Source organism: Peromyscus californicus, unplaced genomic scaffold (genome assembly GCF_007827085.1).
Source record: "Peromyscus californicus insignis strain IS unplaced genomic scaffold, ASM782708v3 Scaffold_19__1_contigs__length_69161282, whole genome shotgun sequence".
NCBI classification, from domain to species: domain Eukaryota; kingdom Metazoa; phylum Chordata; class Mammalia; order Rodentia; family Cricetidae; genus Peromyscus; species Peromyscus californicus.
Window position 1 is genome coordinate 64653950 of NW_026294491.1, and position 17504 is coordinate 64671453.

At 49.7% G+C, this 17504-nt stretch overlaps 1 protein-coding gene across 5 annotated transcripts in view; it reads right to left on the reverse strand.

Annotated features, from left to right (window-relative positions):
• The window catches only part of Daam2 (dishevelled associated activator of morphogenesis 2), a 115241-nt gene extending 99963 nt beyond the window's left edge, over positions 1-15278 (reverse strand). The window contains exon 1 of one of the 5 annotated variants that reach the window (XM_052745597.1): positions 15131-15278. The gene's annotated coding sequence lies outside the window, so the exon portion shown is untranslated. Of the gene's footprint in view, positions 1-14493; positions 14620-15130 lie in introns of those variants that run through there. The other 4 variants (XM_052745596.1, XM_052745593.1, XM_052745592.1 and 1 more) reach the window with 4 other exon arrangements.
• Positions 15279-17504: the final 2226 nt, after the last annotated feature.

Genomic DNA, 17504 nt, shown 5'->3' on the forward strand with positions numbered 1-17504 from the left:
AGTGCACCAGAGCACAGACTCATGTCACTCACCTCCGTGGTTCCAGGGGCACTCAATTTGTGCTGCTTGGAAGGAGGCTCTTCTGCCATGTTGCATACCATTCTCTAAGTTTAATGTTAAGCACCGGAGGAAATAAAAAGCCTCACTTGCTTAAGATGTAGATGGCATCTAAAAGAATATACCTTGGGGTGCCTATTTCCCATCAAGTCCTGCCTGGCTTCTCCTAGAACCCAGAATCCGGGTGGAAGTAAACAACCCAATGAGTAATGTAAGAGGTGTGCACTTCACCCTGGGACCCATTCTAAACACATTTTAAAAAATCTTTTGCAGCTAGCAAGATGGCCCAGTTGGTAAAAGCACTTGCTGCCTAGCCTGGTGACCTGAGTTTGATCCCTGGGTCCCACACAGTGAAAGGAGAGAACCAACCCCTATGAGCTGTGCTCTGGCCTCCACACACATGCACCCCTTCACACACACAACTAAATAAACACATTAAAAAAGTTTACATCTTTTTGCTTGTGCTTGTTTGTATAGTATGTGTGTTCATGTGGGCACCCACATGTGTGCCTGTAAATGCCGGCCTGCTCATGCCACAGCACACATGTGGAGGTCAAAGGACAACCTCCGGTATTGGTCCCCACCTACCTGTTCAAGAGTGTGTCTTTGTTGTCCACTGCCCTGTGTGCCAGGATAGCTGGCCCATGAGCTCCTGGGGACACTCCCATCTCACTTCCTAAGCTGCAGGAGGAGAGCTGGGATTACAGATGTGCCATGTAGCATTCAGCTTTCCACCTGGGTTCTGGGAATCTGAACTCAGCCCTCAACTAGCATAGCAAGTGCTCACTGAACTGTTTCTCCAGCCAGTCCTGAGTACTTTGAACATATTAATTCAATCTTCCTTTGAAGGTACATATCATGGCTACCACCACTTTACAGGTGAGGGAACCGGGGCTCTGGTTCCAAGGCTGTCCTCCTAGTGAGTGGCATTGCATCCCATTCTCCAGACTCACAGAATCTACAGTAGAGGCCCTCAGCTATACAGAAGCTCCTACTGAACACAACCAAGCTCTGCTCTGCCTCTCTCTGTTATTCCAGAATCTAGTGGAATGCAGCTGTGGACTTAATAAGAAATGAATTACTCTTTTCTTCCTTATCTGTGACACTCACGTCAAATCCCTGAGGCCTTGAAAATTTTGCTGATTTCTTCTTTATTTGTTAGGAATGACTCGCAGTCCTCAGGATTACCACAGACACTGTCCCCTCAACTCAGCACACACAGTCTGGCACCCAGCTCCCCTCACAGTGCCTGACCACAATCCTTAACAGCTAAGAGTTAACCAAACTTGGCAATGTACTGCACACTGTTCCCCAACCTGACATGTTTTAGTCCTGTCCCCTGGGATGGCCATCAGTTCCGTTCCACACATGACTAGGAATGAGGCTGAGGAATGCTCAGTGGCTTGTAGAAGATGGGTGAGTTCCTTAGGGGAAGGCAGAAGTTCATCTACCTCATTGTCCTGAGTGCCAACACACACGTCCCACTACAAATTCAATCAACCCTTTTTTCTTTGTCCTCTGTACACCAAACACACACACACACACAGACACAACTCGTTGATTTTTCCAGACCAATGGAATACTAGTCAGCTCAGAAAAAGGAAAGAATTGTGGCTAAGCCCTCATTCCCTGTACATGGACAGACCAGATGGAGGAGAGTGAAACAAGGTAAAGGTGTACGTAGCCGGTGCTCTTGAGAGCAGTCATCAAGAGCCACAGTGGCTAATGTGAATCCTGGCCTTCTGGAAGCTTCACGGGACACCGCACAGCGACCTCTGAGAGGGGACAACAGCTTGTCACAGTTTCATCTGGCAGGAAAAGGTATGAAAGGGAAGAAAAGCAGACCCAGTCTTAGTATGAACAGGAAGAATTGCCCAGGACTCCAGACAGATGGTATGGACTAAAAATAAGCCATAGAGGGCTGGGGATCAGCTCAGCTGGTCCAGGGCTTGACTAGCATGCATGAAGCCCTGGGTTCGATTTCCAGCACTGCAGGAACTGGCATGGTGGTGCACATCTGCAATCCCATCACTTGGGAGATGGAGGTAGGAGGGTCAGGAGTTCAAGTCTCTGTGTAGCCAGTGAGGCCCTTGCTACTTCCAGGGCATGAACAGCATCCCGGTCCACTGGGGCCGGTCTGAATTTGTGCCAGTTTCCCCACCGTCCCATACAGCGAGCACCCTTCTTACTCTCAGGAGAGTCCTGGTGTAGACAGCAAATTACATGCTTGCCTTTGCCTTCCAGGAAACCCATGGCTTTCTCCAGCAGTCCCCGGGTAGAACAGCAATTTGGCTTCCCAAGGCCACCGAGTTGCCTTATTTGGACTTTTCTTCCCACAGCATCTCCTCTCACCGTCTACACGGGTCCTAAGGAGACAGCCCCCAGGGAGCTCCTAAGCTAAAAGAAGGCCCCACAACAGGGATCCTACAGTGTGCAGCTTCCAATCAGGCATTTCAGATCCCTACCCTGGCTCTGACAGGTCTCTTCCTATTTTAGACAAAACCACTGAAGGGTTTTGGCTCAAGAGGCCAAGGTACTTGCCACATAAGCCTGACAGCTGATCCCCTGAAGCACACAGTGGAGGAGAGAACTGACTCCTGGAGGTTGTTCTCTGACTCCCACATGTTCACTGTGGCACACACACACACACACACACACACACACACACACACACACACACACACCATGCGCATACACACACACACACACACACCATGCACATACACAGAATGGGGAGGAGGGGGGATTACTCATGTCTACTCATCCGAGCTTCAGGCTCCTCATCCATGAGAACTTGAATACACTCATATCAAAGGTTTGCTGCAAGGATATAGCTACACAGAGAAAGCAAAAACACCAAGCGCCGTGTCTGGTCTAGGGGACTGCCTCCCGCAGGTTTCCCAGAACGTGCAGACTCTCACATAGGAGGTGCATGAACCTGCACTACCAGGTCTTACCTGTTTCTTCATCTTTGAGGAAATGGAGGGACTGGAGAGACGACCCAGGGATTAGGACCACTTGCTGCTCTTGCAGAAGGCCAGGTTTATACCCAGAACCCACACTGGGCACCTTACAACTGACTATAAGTGTAGCTCCAGCAGATCTAAAGCCCTCTTCTGGATGCTGTGGGTACCACACTCATGTGCTCATACCCATAGACAAACATACAAATAAAATAAAATAGCAAAATAAACCTTTTTAAAAAGGAAATGGAAAATATGGTACAAGCCCATGTCTCCTAATGCTGAATACTCACGGTCCCAATGAGACAGCAAGTCCACTCCAGGAACAGAACAATGGAATTGCGTCTGAGTGCTCACCCGATGACAGGTGTGCATACTCAGCAAGGCTAGTCTCAGCGGCCTCAAACTTGGAAGCCACCCAAGTGAAGAGAAGAATGGATAAACAGAGGGATTTCTGCACTCCGAGTGAGATATTCCACACCAGTGGGAACCCACGATCTGTGCAACACTGTGGAAGAAGAAGATGCCAGAGTAGGGAGTGCCCGCCCCTTGCTTGTGTTTCTAAGAAACCCATGGCTATGAACCCCTATTCCACAGTGTGGGAAGTCAGGCTTGTGCAAGGGACAGTACCCAGAACTGGAGCACTGGCACCTTCTTGGGAAGAAGGGTCAGGAAGGTTAGCTGCTTGATCCGAGCATTGACTACACAGGCCTATCCGATTTCTGAAATTCTCTTGAACTCTACACTTTTAAACTCTATTTTGTAAATCATAAAACTTCAATAAAAAGTCAGTGTAAATTTTAATTTATTTGTGTGTGTGTGTGTGTGTGCTCACCCATGCGTGCTCATGTAGAGGTCAGAGGTCAACACCAGGTATCTTCCTCTATTATTCAGCGTCTCACTGAACCTGGAGCTTGCCTACTCATCCCTGCAGTCTAGCCAGCAAGCCCCTAGGGTCCCCTGACGTCTGACTCTACCCCACCACGACTCGGATTACAGGTGCACACCACCACACCCCGCTTTGATGTGCATGCTGGGGATCCAAGGTTAGGCCGTCAGGTTTGCTCACCAAGTACTTCATCCACCAAGCAATCTCCCAGCCTCAAAACGTGAGGGCTGAGCTAAGGAGGCAGCAGCCACTTAGCAAGAGTCAGTGGGACACTTTATTTAATAAATATTTGCTGAGCTCTGTGCCAGACAACAATGTAGACTGCTGGACAGACAGCTAATGGCACTGGGTATCTACTCTCCATCATCATCATCTTCATCATCATCATCCCTACATCAGCACCAACACCAAGGCTCCCTGGTGCTCCTCGCTACATACCAGGTGTGGTTTTTCTTTTCTTTTTTTTCCAAAGGGCAAAAATTCATTAGCTTTATTTACATAAGAATTCACTTTACAGATGAAGAGGAGACAGAGCTGAAGTAACTTGTGTAAGGCCACACGACTTGTCAGAAGTGGAGTGAGCAGGTGAGCACACATCACACTCGGAAAACCAGCCTTGCACCATCTCTCATAGTAAAGGAGTCTCGTCAGCTCTCCCGGCCCCCGCAGCCAAGAGTCGACGGATCCCAACATCTTTACCTCCTTCCAGGACAGTCGTGGAGAAGCATCACCTTTGTCTCTGAAGGACAGAGCAGTCCCAGGTCTATCTCTGTCCAACCGAAATGTCTCAATACCCCGATGAATATGAACACTAGGGGTTGTGGCTCAGTACGCAGCGTGCTTGTCTAACCTGCGTGAAGCCCCAGGGTCTAATCCCCAGCACTGGTGAAGGCCAGTGTAGTGGTACACACCTGTAATCCCAGCACTTGGGAGGCAGAGGCAAGAGGGTCAAAAATTCAAGGCCAGCTTGAGCTACACGAGACCCTGCCTCAAGAAATAAAAAATAACCAAAAATGAGAGTTAAAAAGGTTAGTTCTTTACTGCCAAAGTCCATAGAAACTGAAGTCATTTCCAACTAACTTTGAAGCTATTTCTGGCTGGGGGAGTGTTGACTTATCTCCCTCAGATCTCCTCTCTCACCTGGTGGCATTCTCTTCCCACCCTGCCCTGGTCAAGAGGACATCAAGTTGGGGGCTGTTTTGCCTCAGGGGAAACAAGAGAGTCCCTGGGCGCAGCAGCCTGAGGGTGGGCTGTGAGTCCCTGTCCCCGTGCTTGGCATATCGAGCTTGTTTCCCACAAGTAAGCTTTGCTTTGGCACACAGGCTGGGTGCTCAGTGTACATAACCCGAGGGTGGAATGCTCGAAGCACCATGCCAGACCAGCAGCCTGGATGCTGGGGACAGAAAAGCAAGAAATAAACCACCACAAGGAGTTGGGTCTGGCAGAGAGATCCACACAGGTGTGACATGAAACCTTACACACTTACACAGCCAGGGAGGTAGCTTGCCCCCCACCAAGACCACGCTTCACCTTGCAAGAGCCCTAGAAAGGTGGAGAGGGGTTCGGGGCTCCCAAAGGCCAACTGACCCAACCCCATCCCACCTGCAGGCAGGACAGTGACAGCTAGCTACCTGTCTGTCATGCATGCATCTGCCTACATAGACCCATTCCCCTCAGATGAGCTTGGAGTGAGAGGAAAGGGGGAATTTGGCATTACCCATCAAAGCATTACCTTATCCTGCCTTTTTAGCTGGCTGTCTCTTAGAAGGGGCCCAGGACAGAGTTCCCTGGGGAGAAAATGTTCTTCTTCATAGTGTCTAGACTCCAACAGAGATCGAGGGAAGCCCAGGTCCTACCTGTTGTCACAGCGTATGGAGCTGTATAGGCTCTGTGCTAAGTCACGTCACACACCACCTTGCCGTCAGCTAGCCTGACAGCTCCGTGAGAAAGGGATGCCAATATCTCCAAATCAGGTGACAGTGCTGGACCATAGACACGGCCAGGTGAGATTATCATTAGTGGTGATGGTGGTGGTGGTGCTGTGTGTGTAGGTGAATGAGTGTGCTCTCTCATGTGTGATATCTTGAGTCCACAGATTGATCTTGGGTGTCCTCCTCTATCAGTCTCCACACCCCTACACCCCGCTTTTTAAATGCAGCGCCTCTTTCTGAACCTGGAGCCCACCATTTCAGATTCACCGATCGGCCAGCAAGCTTCAGGGATCTGCCTGTCTCCATGCCGCCAACCCCGTGCTCACTGCTTCAGGCCTCTGCACCGAGAAGATGCCATGGGTGCTGGAGGTTGACCCGGGTCCTCATGCTTGCAGCAAGGACTTCGCTGACTGGTCCATCTGCCCTTCCCTGCTGATTTCTCAGAATTACCCACATAACAGCTGTGTGCTGGGGGCCTGTATGAACATAATTGCAGTCCACTTGGGGATTATCAAAAGAAATACTTATTTCAAGGGAAGAGTTTTATGTGATCTCCCTTACAGACATTCCAAAAGAACTTCATTTGAACATTAGTTTATGGTCTATACCCACCACCAAAACAGATCTGCTGCTAAAATCTATAAAACAGGGGCTGGAGAGACAACTCAGCACTTTAAGGCACTGGCTGCTCTTGCAGAGGACCCTGGTTTGATTCCCAGCACCCGAGTGAGAGCTCACAACCATCTGTGACTCCAGTTCCAGGAGATCCACCATGCTCTCCTGGCCTTCATGGGCACCTGACACATACATGGTGCACAGACAGACAGACAGACAAAACACTCATCCACATTAAATGAATTTAAAAAATAAAATTTTGAGCCGGGCGGTGGTGGCGCACGCCTTTAATCCCAGCACTCGGGAGGCAGAGCCAGGCGGATCTCTGTGAGTTCGAGGCCAGCCTGGACTACAGAGTGAGTTCCAGGACAGGCGCAAAGCTACACAGAGAAACCCTGTCTCAAAAAAAACCAAAAAAAAAAAAAAAAATAAATAAAAAATAAAATAAAATAAAATAAAATTTTGTAAAAACTTTAAAAATATATGAAGCAGAGTCCCCAGGGGCTCCTCTGTTGTTTGATGATATCTGTGACCATTCTCTCTGTCGCTACATCAGTATTGAAAGCTGACCCTGCCAAGCCAATGCCCAATGGTCTTGATATACAGCCATGAAAAGCCAGATAAGCCCAAATCCTACTTTTCACATCTGCTGACAAGGACTCCGAGAGTTGCTTTTTCATTTGTTCCATGATTCCGTCTCCCCGGCTACCTAACAAGAGAAGCACTCAGGTAGTAGAAGCCCCGACAGGGGAGAGGGACAGGGCAGGAGCGTCTATGTTACCCACGTCTACGTTGCCCACGTGGTGGTGGCTGCTTGCTCTGGCGTTTCCAGCAGCACGTTGTCTAAGGGCTAACTCAGACATGACTGCACCACTGGACTAGGAGGGGAGAATTCCGCAGTGCCTCTCAGCTCTTAAGAGTCCTGAGTTTACAGAGGGCCTGAAGGTGGCCGCAGCGAGGTGTTGAGTGTCACTACTGAGCAGTATAGTGACTTCAAGGGAGGAACAGAGAGACAGGATGTCTGAGCGAGCTTTCAGGGATGAGCAGGTCAGGAAGATAGGAAACGGTCTCCCAGGAAGGTGGAACAGCAAACTCGGGACTAGAGGCAGGGAAGTCACCTGACCACACTTGGCGCCATACAACCCACATTAACAGGCTGACAGGCTTTCCCGGTGGACACTCCTACTGGCCTATGGGCATGCCTCACTCACCCAACCTTGCCTGGACTTCACCTGCTGCTTTGCAGGGACACCCAGACCTCAGGAACCTCCCATCATCCTCCACCACGCCAGACAGCTCCCTGCCACTTCTTTCCTGGTACCTCCTTTGTTCTATCTGGTGAAGATGGGCTCACACTTTGACTCTGACCATCCTAACACTGTCCACTTGGCTGGTGATGACAGCCAAGCTCCCCATCAAGTGCCGTCAATCTTCATTAACCTTCAAGGAAGGTATGGCTTCCTCAAACACCCATTTCTCAGATGCGAAATGAGGAAACCTGGATTTTACAGACTCTAAAACCCCTACTCTTCTCTCTTCTGTTTGGTGTGTTACACATGTGTGTTTGTATGCACCTTCATGCATGTTTGTGCATGTACATGTGCATATGTATACAAGCATGCATGCATGTGTGTATTGTGCATGTGGAGGCTAGATATGAAACTGGAATGTCATTCCTCAGGCACTGTCCACCATGTTTTTGAGATAAGGTCTCTCACTGACCTCGAACGCATGGATTAGGCTGCTGCTCACCGAGCCCCGCAGATCCACCTCTCTGTCTCTGTGTCTCCAGCACAGGTGGGTGATACCACACTTGGTGGTTTTTAAACATGGGTTTTGGGAGCTCACACTCAGCTTCTTTTGCTTCTGAAGTAAGCACCTTCGCAACTGAGCCATCTCCCTATCCCTACTCTTTAGTCCTATCCTGGAAGGGCAATTCTTAAGGCCACACTGTAATGATCTTCTATATGCTACTACACTTGTTTTGAAGGCCATACAGACCCTGTCACCCATGCCTCTGTGGCATGAAAACAGCTGTAGACAGTCAAGAAGAAGCAGACATAAATGATGTCAGGACAACTAACTGTAATAGCATTCAAAGATAACAGTAATAAACAATGTTCTGATAAAACTTTATTTATAAAAACAGGTGACCAGCTGGATCTGGCTGGTGCCATTGCCAGTGCCTCATCTATGGTGTTTTGTTTATTCATTCATTCATTTAGACAAGTTTGTTGATAGTCTTCCTCACTCCATGCATTCCTCTAGGTTCTGGGGAAGCAGGTGGAGCCACAGCATCCTGACCACCATCATGTAGCTGGAGCCTGTTTGCTTTGCCTGTGACCTGGGTCTCACAGGTGCTGTGCCCTCTCCTCTTAGATGGGTATTTCTCAGCTTAGACCTCAGATCACCCAGAGAGCTTGTAAAACAACAGATGCTGAGCTAGGATCATGGGTCAGTCATTAGAGTTTTTGCCATATAAGCCCGAGGGCCTGAGTTAGATCCCCAAGAATCCACATAAAAAATCCAGGTGAACTAGGGAGGTGGAGACAGAGATCCTGGGACTCACTGGCCGGCCAGCCTAGCCAAGTCACTGAGCCCCAGGTTCAGTAAGAGACCCTGTCTCAAAAAATCAAGATGGAGACTTACTGAGGATTACATTCGACATCTACCCCTGACCTCCAAATATATGCACACATATGAACACACACACACACACACACACACACACACACACACACACACACACAGAAGAGGGGCCGATCTGGTACTTGTTCCACCAAGATTGTAATTTAGTTGGTCAGGGTGGGTCACAAGCTCCCCCTGTGAGTAGCCACAGTGGAGACATCCCACGCTGTCATGTGCCTTCTACTTCTACCATTTATTTACTCTGTGAGGCAGGGTCACTCATTTAAACCTGCCAAGTCTGGACTATAAAATACGGTAAATGTCCATCTCATGGTACTGCTGAGATGTTTAAAGCATGAGCCTCTGAGGTCTCGAGTGCTACTCAGGTACACCACCTGGAGTTACTGAGCAGTCTCACTACTATTGGCTTCTGCTAGGAATGGCCTCCATGACAGTGTTGGAGGGGCATTGCGCATGTGTAATGTGCATGAGTGTTTGTGCATGTTTTTGCATGTGTGCATGAATAAGCAAGCACATGTGCACATCTACCTGTGGAGGACCAAGGTTAATGTTGGGAATGCTTTCCACCACTCTTCCTCCTTATTCACTGAGGCAGAGTCTCTTAATCAAACTTAGAGATCACCAATATGGCTGGTCTCCCTAGCCAGCTTGCTCTGGGCATCCCCTGTCTCCATCTTTCCAGGCTGGAATTGCAGGCAGGCCACCACACTACCCAACATTTGCATGGTTTTCTGGAGATGTAAACCCAAGCATTTAAACTACTTAGCAACCTCACCAAACCCTGTTTGGGAGCTCACTGTTTTTGTTTGTTTGCTTGTTTTGTTTTATTTGTTGTTGTTTTTAAGGATGCATTTATTTTTATTTTATGTGTATGAGTGTTTGCCTACATGAAATTCTGTGCCCTGTGTGTGTGTCTGGTGCCTGCAGAGGCTAGAAGTGGGCAGCATATTCCCTGGAAGTGGAGTTACAGATGGTTGTTTAACCTTCGTTCAGGTGCTGGAATCCAAACCCAGGTTCCTTGCAAGAGCAACCAGTGCTCTTAACCACTGAGCCATCTCTCCAGTCACCAATTTGAGAATTTTAAAACAGGATGCATGGCAAGCTTTCTCCCAGCTCAGGTTTGTGGATGAGTGAGTGGGCTGCCAACCTTCCATTTGTTCCAATAGGGAGTCAGATGGGGCCTCCTTCTCCTGGCGTGGGGAGCACAAACCTGTGTCCCACTTTGTATAAAGACCCTCATCTCCAGTCAGACACCTCATCTTTGGGCATTGTTGATAAGCTTTGAATAAATGGCTGATTTACTTTGACTCGTGGACTTTCTGAACTTAGAACTAGAGCCAGGAAAGCTGTGACCATTTTACTGGGCACTGAGAGCTTTTCTAGATCCTTCCTATAGGATTTCAGTTCGATTCTAGCACCACCCTGAGGTGCAAGCATGTTTATTAACAGCCTAAGAAGATGGAGAAAGGCTGAGCGGCTTGGGGTCTAGTGGTGGCAGAACACAGCTCACAAAACACTTGATTTCAAAGCTCACTCCATAGACCCTAGAGAGAGTCCAGCCACACTCCCCCGGAGAGACTGCTAAGGTGGTCAAAGTCAAAATGTTGACCCCATATCATCAGACAGAGCAGAAGACATGATGGGGAAGATTCATAAACAGACGGGCACAGTGGTGTTATGATGAAATGTTACTTATAAAATAGGGTGCAAAGGCTGTGTCTGGCTGCTGAAATTGCCTGCTCTTCGCCTATGATATTTTGTTAATTCATTTAGCCAATGTTTACTGATTGTCTTCCTTTTCAGAGAACTTAGGAAGACACTCACAGCTCCTGTAAGCGGCCAATGTCTGATGAGCCTGGGGACGCACTAGCAAAACGATACACAGGTTCAAAGCCAGGCACCTCCTCCCTCTGTAGCTTCTCAGCTGTGCATTCTGCAGGACCTCAGAATGAAACGAAAAAACAAACAAACCAAAAAAATGTGAGCAGAGAGTTGGAAGCAATCAATGCGGCCAGGAAGAAGGAATTCACTGACCCCCAATCTGGGCCATCTCAAGAGAAGCTGGCCACTGACTGAGCCTCTTAAAAAGCTTAAAAGTCATCCCAGGCCATGGTTAAAGAGAAAGCTCGAACAAAATAAAAACAAATGTGATCTTCAAAGTCTTAAATGTCAACTTGAAGGATGACTTAGAAGCTCTGGGACGAACCAAGAGGCTCTGCAGCTGCTTCCTCCAGCATAGATGCCCCTTCAGTCTCTGAATTGTCTCTCCCCTGGATGATGTGTCTCACACACACCCTACCTACCAAAGCTCAAGCTTCCACTCTTTACGGCTCTGCACAAGGAGGGGCTGCCTAACTAACCTTTGCCCAAGGCTTGTCATACAAGTCTCCACCAGTTCCTGACTGCCCTGCCTGCCTGCCACCTTCATCTTGTTATCCTCGCCTCCCCCAACACACACACACACACACCACCACCACCACCACCACCACAAAGGCATATATACCACACACACACAAACACAGGCACACAAACACAGGCACAAACACACACACGCACACCACCACCACTACCACCACCACCACCACTACCACCACCACCACAAAGGCACATATACCACACACACACAAACACAGGTACACAAACACAGGCACACACACACACACACACACACACACACACACACACACACACCACACCACACCACACCACACCACACCACACCACACCACACCACATACACACATAGCCCACCCAGTTAACTTCCTCCCTTCTAAACAGCTCACTCAGAGAGATTCCCATTATGCCTCAATCATCAGGATAACAGCCTTGTGCACGCTCACAGGTAATTCCCACTTTTTCTATAGGAAGCAGGGATAACCTGAGACTCGGGCTCTTCAGCCGTTGGTCTGGTATCATGGGAAATATAAGACCACATTGGGGTGGGATGTTTCTTCCCAAATCATTCAAACTCCTAAATCTGAGAAACTGAATATTGAAAAATACAATATTCCCTTTATTAAGAGTCTGTATTATCCCTGGTTCTGTTCTTGGTCTTTTATCATAAATATCAACTCTGTTCTAATCATGCTCCTATTCACTCTCTAGATGAGGAAGCAGAAGTCCGGAAGACTGGACATCCCAGGATGCTCATTCTCACACAGGTCTCTGTCAGCCCCAAAGCAGGCTGCTTGGGAGCCGGTACTCCCTCCACAGGGCAGGTCGCCTCTCTACCCCACGGCTGAGGGGTAGGACTCTCAGTACAGCCTCTGGCTGACAAGATCTAGAGAATCACTGGCTACCAAACCAAGGACACCATGCTGTTCCTTCTCCATGTGGGTTTGCCCTGGAGGCCTTCAGAGATGGCTCAGGTGTCTTGCTAATCAACCAATCGGATCGCAGAGAGGCTGCAGCCTAGAGTGGAAGGCATAGAAATTCACCACCAGTCTGAGCTTGGTGAAGTGTCCCGTAGAGATAGAAGGGCAGAGGGAGACTCCACAGATGTGCTGGACAGCCCATGCATTTTAAAAGCTGACAGCCTCCCCCTTGCTGTGAGCTCTCTGAGGAGTTCTGCCCTGGAGCCAGAAGATGTGGGTGGGAGTTCTCCTAGGGTTCCCTACGCTCTCGACTATTAATAGCACTTAATATTACCTTCTACTTCAAACGATTGGAGTGAGAGAGCTCAACACTTGCATTGGCCTCGGGAAAATCAAAGGAGAAAGCCTTGTTTCTATCCAGTTTCTTTTCATGCTTGACCCTGAATCCAAGACTGCCCAGTGATGGGGACCATTCCCATCCTGAGTCAGAGAACATGGAGGCCAGGACATGGGAAACAAGACCAGGGAGAGGAAGCAAGTGCCCAGCAAAGCCCCCAGCCTCCCACATGCTGTCCAGACACAAAGGCACCCCCACTCTGGCCGGCTGTGCTTTGAGTCCTGCCCAGCCAGCCTCCACCTTCCCCAGTCCTGAACTCAGACATTTGTCTCTCCTCTTTTCGTCCTGATGGGGGCACAAGCATTCCCCGAGTCTTCAGGATCTGGAGAAGTTCTGAAAACCCAGCAAAGAGCCAGACACCAGAGCGTGCACAACTCCTCAGAACAAGGCAATAATAGCACCATTGTGTGCTTTCTGTGTTGTTGTTTTTAAAAGAAGAAATGGGGGTGGGATGAAGTTCACAGTGCCGGTGAAGAAGAGGGGAAATGCTTCCATGCCCAAGGCAGGAACTGACACCACAGTCATGTCTGCCTAAACAGGAGTCCCCACGTGCACCCTCGGGGACCCAGCTCCCCTTTACACACACTCGCTCCCTGTGCTCACGTGACCCCTTTCTTCAGGACACTGCTGCCCGCTCAGCCTTTTCCGGCACTTCCCAGGGGGTCAATTTGTATAATTTTTAAAATCCTCCCCAAATCTCAACTTCCTGTGGTTCTGTTTTTATTTCCAGATTTCCTTCCCCTAGTCCCTTCTCTCTCTCTGTCTCTCTGTCTCTCTCTGTCTCTGTCTGTGTGTGTGTGTGTGTGTGTGTAAGTGTGTGTGTGTGTGTGTGTGTCTCAATCTCCCCCTATAGGGTGAGTCCAGGCTCCCTCCCTCCCACCCAAGCATTGTTGGTTGGCTCTGCTGCAGAATGTAAAACCAGAGACTCCAGAGCGACTGTGGCTGCCAATCGAGGCTCTCCCTCTATCACTTGTTTTTGACCCCAGCTATGAACACACACACAGAGCTGTGCACTGTGCAGTCTCTGGCTGATAGGCCCCTGTGGCCACCCGAAACACAGCCCTGTTCCTGTACTCTCCCAGAAAACCTCAAACTGAGAAACAGACACCGCACTCAGAAGGACAACACAAAACTGGAAGACCTCTCTAAAGTCAGAAAGTGACTTCTGTCTCCCCCCCCCCCCCCCCCCCCCCCCCCCCCCGTGGGCTTTCAGACAAACCCCCAGGGACTCTGCCCTGCAGAGGCACGGGTTTCCCTCCAGCCTCCCAGGAACTGGCCACATATTCCCCAGGACTGTGGAGAAGCAGCAGGCAGAGAGAGAAGAGTTAAACCAAACCCAGACTTCAGCAATCTGTGTTCAATTTTGATAAAAATCTCTCTTGCGCTCCCCCCACCCCCTCCCTCTGCCCACAGCTCAAACAAGTCTCTTTATGTTACCAGTATACATTTTGTTTTGGGCACTACAGTCCATGTCCCTCCCAGAGAACCGGGAGCTAGCCCACCATGGGCACATGGGGCAGAAACAGCCACCCAGCTCCCAAGGCAGGACTGGACACAGGACTACGGGGCGGCCGCACCACCACACCATCATCTCCTGCTCCTCTCCCTCCTCTGTCTCTCTCCTCTTCTTCCTCCTCCTCTCCCTCCTCCTCCTTCTCTTTCCCTCTCACCCTATTACCTGTGGTCACATTAGCCCTTTCGTGGGTTAAGTCAGAATCCCACAGCTGTGAAGGTTCGACCATGGCACAGAAAGAGTTTGGGCTGCCTCACAGGTGCCAAGGGCCCTCTCCCAGATGCTTCTTGGCTGCCCAAGGTCCAGCTATCTGGAGAACAAGAGCCCCTCCACTGGGCTGCCCATCTTGCTTGCTAAGGCCCTCTGCCTGCAAGCGGAGAGCTTGGGACGTAGAAAGACTTCAGACCATCTAAGAGAATGCACACACCGAAATGGGCAGAGCAGCCTCCAAAGAAGTTGTCAGCTTTGGGGGAAGAGGTGCTGTCTATGTTTGTTCACTCAAGCCAACAGGAGTCTGGCTCCAAAGCCACTGAAAAGTTTTCGAAAGTTTTCCGAAGCCATGTACAGTGAATGTCCTGATGCACATACGCCCCTCTCCTCCCCCTGCGCGCTCACACAGCCTCCTGGCAGCCCACTCCGGGGGTCTGAGTTTCTGCAAACACTTTCAAGAACAAAACAGGCAACTGGCGGAGGGGCTGCCTTTCCGCCGCCGATGCAATAGCCAAAAGTGAAGCAGCGACAGGAAAGTGTGGCGATGTCGCCCCGTCCCTAGGTCCCCAGCGCTGCACAGTGCTGCACCTACCCTGAGGCCCGCATGGCGCGGCGAGGCTGCTGCTGCCCCGGCTTCCCGCAGGCGCCGCGCTCCGCTTGCTCAGCTCGGTCCTTGGCTACTCCGGACTCCGGAGAAAGCAGGCTGCTCCCTCCCGGCCGGCCTCGCGCCGCAGCCCGCCCCGCTCTGACGTCAGGCGTCTTGGAGCGAGGGATATTGAGGGATATTTATGGCGAGGAGAGACTCTGGCTTTTCCCTTGGTGCTGGTCCGAAGGCAGCAACTTGGGATTTGATTTGCAGTTTTGACACTGGGAACTGAGGTGCAGGAGAGAGGCAGCAGCTGGTGCAAGGCACAGTGTGGGTCGTGTCCCCCACTTTGGCATCCAGCCCTTCTTTGGGGACTCCCTCTGTTTTGGAAGCATATCGTGGTCAAAGAGGTAAAAGTGGTCACCTGAGCAGGGGTGCTCCCCCACTTCTCTAGCCAACAGGCAAAGTACCTTGTGGGGAGCCACCTAGCAGGCTGGGACAGGGCCCCTTCCCTGGGCAGTGTGTGCCTGGAAGGTACTGGCAAGAGAGGCTAGCCAGCCTCCAGGAGCAGGCGCTGATTAGAAAGCCTGCTGCATACCCCAACAACTTTCCCATTTCTTCTACGTGAGTGCATTTTCAAAAATTCGTTTTTACTCCATTACCTTCCATACTCCTGGCCTCTCTGTGTGCCTTTTCCAACTCACAGCTGACCATCTCATCCCCATTGCTTATATACAGAGTTCCAACCATGTACAGTAGCTTATTCATACTTTCAAACTTTGCATGTATTTAGTGTTTTAAAAAGTGGGATTCTGGGGACTTCTCCTTGACTGGACCGGAAATGGCCTCAGTCAAAGCAGCTGTCTCTGTAACCCACAATGCCTTTGGGGTGCCTATTTATTGTTGTGTGTATCGTCCACCCCCAGATGTCCCTCAGCAAACAAATAATGTCTCCAGCTCGCCAGTCAACCCTGGCTTCCACATCTGTCCATATTATGACCACCATTATCCTCTCAACTTCCATCTCTCTTAGGGTTAGGTTTTATTTTTGCAGGAGAGTGGAATGTGTGTGTGTGTGTGTGTGTGTGTGTGTGTGTGTGTGTGTGTGTGTGTATGTGTGTATGTGTGTGTGTTGTGTGGTTATGTGTTGTGTGTTGTGTGTGTATGTGTGTGTGTTGTGTGTGTATGTGTGTTTATGTATATGTGGTGTGTGTGTGGTGTGCGGGTGTGTGTGTGTGTGTGTGTGTGTGTGTGCGTGTGTGCGTGTGTGTGTGTGTGTGTGTGTGTGTGTGTAGGTTACAGGACACCTTCCACAATGCAAGTTTCAGGACTGACCGAGGCCCTTGGGCTTGGCCGCAAGCACCTCTGCCTGCTGAGCCATCTTGACGCCCTTCATCCGTCTTTTCCAATTATTATCGTCAATATTGGCCAGCAACATAGCAAATAGTAAATAAATGCAATCTATTATTGTTATTCTTGTAAAGAAAGGGCTACAGAAAGCTAGGTGTAAGGGATTTATGCCTGATTATGCTGGTTTACTGACCAGCCTCAGTGACCTGTCTCCGTTTGGAGTCACCCCACAGGTGCCCGGAGTGAAGAAGCAGAGGCAGAAGGGAGCCTGGAAGGGAGAAGGAATGGTCTCATTGGCACCTCCACCCTACCGCGTGAGCCTATGTCCACAAGACACACAGCACCGGGACACTGCTGCCAGCAAAGCCAGGGGAGTGATGGGTTGAAAGAAGAGCCACTCAGCTGACTAGCAAGACGGCTCAGCAGGCCAAGGTGTGGACAAGTCTGAAGACCTGAGTCCAATCCCCAGGACCTACAGCATAGAGAGAGAGAGAACTAACTGTTATCCGCTGTCTTCTGACCTCCACGGGCAGGCTGAGGCAATTCTACCTGTGCGCGCGCGCGCACACACACACACACACACACACACACACACACACACACACACCAAACGAATAAATAAAATGAAAATTCTTACACACAAAACAAATGAACAAATTAAAAATTTTAGTTTACTAAAACAAATTTTAAAAACATTATTCTAAACATTAAAATAAGATGTGAGATGGGCCAGAGTCTTTAGGGGTAGTGGGTGTCAGGCAGGACAAGGGTGGGACCGTAAGGCTGAGGAGCAACAGAATGTTCCAGATGGGCAGTGATGGGGAGTGGGGTATCTGGTTCACCCCACCTCAGGAAATCTGCCTCTGGTTCTTTTGGGATGGGTAAAGAGCAAGAAAAGCTCATATTGGGTGCATTTTGGTGGTGTGCAAATATTTTTGAGGCTAGTGAGTTCTGAAGAGGCCTGTGATGTGGGATGGCCAAGGATGTCTTTGCATGCCACACCAACCTTAGCACACCAAGAGTACTGATG